Source organism: Pituophis catenifer, unplaced genomic scaffold (genome assembly GCF_029215685.1).
Source record: "Pituophis catenifer annectens isolate HBS135680 unplaced genomic scaffold, rPitCat1.0.hap2 SCAF_2, whole genome shotgun sequence".
Classification (NCBI taxonomy): Eukaryota; Metazoa; Chordata; class Lepidosauria; order Squamata; family Colubridae; genus Pituophis; species Pituophis catenifer.
Window position 1 is genome coordinate 290,586,178 of NW_027256882.1, and position 2,029 is coordinate 290,588,206.

The window sequence follows — 2,029 nt, forward strand, 5'->3', positions numbered from 1 at the left end:
TTGATCAAAGGGTCTGTCGAGAGTGATCGTGGTGTTCTCCACATTCTTAGGGTGCCCATTGTTATCTCCCTCAAGACATGGGACATATAAGCCTTCAAGACAGTGGTGAAATCCAATTTTTTTAATTAAAAAGTTTTAAAAAGTTTTACAGACATTTCCCCTTCCCCCTCCCTCCTCCCCTTCCAACCCTCCCCTTCCCCTTCCCCTCCCTCCCCCCTCCACTTCCCAGAGCAAAATACAGGGTATAACATTTGACAATCATAAGCTAACATAAGCTAATTATCTATAGCCTCCTATCCCCCTCTTGAACTTTTAACTCCCCTTTTGCTAAACTAAATTTAAATACTTTATAAAATCTCTTTGATCATTCGTAAGCTATTTGAAATTTTTTAGTCCGATATTTGCCTTGAATATAATCAATCCATCTTCTCCATTCTAACATATATTTCTCATTTGAATGGTCCTTTAGATATGTTGAAATTTTCGCCATTTCTGCTAAATTTACTACTTTTAATGTCCATTCTTGAATAGTAGGTAAATCTTCCTTCTTCCAGTACTGCTCCACCAAGAGTCTTGCTGCAGTTGTTAAGTTCAGAATCAAATTAGTCTCTACAGCCGTACAATCTGTAATGATACCTAACAAAGACAACTGTGGAGTAAACTTTATCCTTTTTTAAAAAAATATTTTGAAGAATCCACCATATTTTTATCCAAAATGCTTTAACTTTTTTACAAGTCCACCAAACATGAAAATAGGTAAAAATATGGAACGCTTCACGAATTTGCGTTTCATCCTTGCGCAGGGGCCGTGCTAATCTTCTCTGTATCGTTCCAATTTTAGTATATGTGCTGCCGAAGCGAGCACAGAAATTCAAATTTTTTTACTACCGGTTCTGTGGGCGTGGCTTGGTGGGCGTGGTGGTCATGGCTTGGTGGGTGTGGCAGGGGAAGGATATTGCAAAATCCCCATTCCCTCCCCTCCCCACTCCAGGGGAAGGATACTGCAAAATCCCCATTCCCCCCTCCCCACTCCAGGGGAAGGATACTGCAAAATCCCCATTCCCACCCCACTCTGGGGCCAGCCGGAGGTGGTATTTGCCGGTTCTCCGAACTACTCAAAATTTCCACTACAGGTTCTCCAGAACCTGCTGGATTTCACCCCTGTTTCAAAACCTGGCTATGAATATTTGTTGTTTAGCTGTGCCAATGTGTCATTGTTTTGTTTTGTTTTGTTTTGTTTCCCTCCGAGCCCACGTGAGCATCAGTAAGCAACACCACTTTACTTTCTATGAAATTGATTTTCGTTGCTGTGGTTGCACGATGTTAGGTCACCTCTGCCTCGCCTCGTTCTTCCTTTTTTTAACCTTTTTTTTTGAAACAGGGATGGAGCAATAAAGGAGGATTTCCAAAGCAATGTTTTTTTTTTTTTTGTGCTTTCGAGCTCAGATCTCTTGTTTCTTCAGAAATTACCTTTGCGTGTGTGGTCGGGTGCTTTCTTTTCCTTAGATGTTTCCTTCATTTTCTGCAAACAATACGTCCACCAAGGGCTTTGAAAATAGACTGCCAAATTGCATGCAAATAGTCCTTGTCTTACAACCAATATCCAAAGTTACAAAGGCATTGAAAAAAAAAAAAAGATCTATACACCAGTCCTTCCACTTATGACTATCACAGCCTGCTGGAAGGAAAATCCATCTGGTTCAGTTCCAAGCCGGGAAAAAGGCACTGGAGACAAAATGGAGGCTGGAGGCTGATTGGAAAAAGGGTCCATCTATTGCATGAAGACGAGCAACCAAAGTGATTAGGGGACTGGAGGTTAAAACATATATTTGAAGGAATTGGGTATATCTAGTCTAATGAAAAGAAGGACTAGTGGGTGAGATAATAGCAGTCTTCCAATATCTCAGGGGCTGCCACAAAGAAGAGGGAGTCAAACTATTCTCCAAAGCACTTGAAGGCAGGACAAGAAGCAATGGGTGGAAACTAATCAAGGAGAGAAGCAACCTAGAACTAAGGAGAAATTTCTTGA

General features: G+C 41.2%; 1 non-coding gene across 1 annotated transcript; it reads right to left on the reverse strand.

Moving 5' to 3' along the window:
- Window positions 1–758: 758 nt before the first annotated feature.
- Window positions 759–865, reverse strand: LOC139313523 (U6 spliceosomal RNA). The gene has a single exon (XR_011600126.1). It is a non-coding gene; the product is annotated as a U6 spliceosomal RNA (small nuclear RNA).
- Between the last annotated feature and the right edge of the window lie 1,164 nt (window positions 866–2,029).